Source organism: Phalacrocorax carbo, chromosome 5 (genome assembly GCF_963921805.1).
Source record: "Phalacrocorax carbo chromosome 5, bPhaCar2.1, whole genome shotgun sequence".
Lineage (NCBI taxonomy): Eukaryota > Metazoa > Chordata > Aves > Suliformes > Phalacrocoracidae > Phalacrocorax > Phalacrocorax carbo.
The window spans coordinates 7,870,220-7,870,693 of NC_087517.1; positions in this window are offsets into that span (position 1 = coordinate 7,870,220).

The following is a 474-nucleotide window of genomic DNA, read 5'->3' on the forward strand; positions in this document are numbered from 1 at the left end:
TTATCTCTTCCCTGCAGCAATTCAGGCAGGTGATCTGTATGTGTCCACCCTGCTGAGAGAGCATATGTTTTCAAGGCTGAAGGAAGGAGTACTTTGGAAGGCAATAAAATTATGTTCAAATTCCTTGATGTTATCAGGCAAGAGGATGCACATTGTTGCTGCTGCCTGAATTAATGTAATAGCCACTTTTCCAAGTGGGTGAGATGCCACATCTCAGATTTCCTTTCTGCACCTAAGAATTAGAGCACAAATGTGCTTCTTGCTGTCCTGTGCACCTAGAGCTGTGGCGGCACCCAGCTCCAGCAACGCACATAACTGCTCGTTATTTTCTGCATCCAGAGCTGTGCTGGGATCCCTCTTAAGCCAAAAAAGGCCAAGAGGACATAAAAAGCATTGTCTACCTATATCATCTTGCTCTGAAACTGAGGCAGTATTAGTAAATGTCAATTGATGTTCAAGCATAAAGGGGAACCT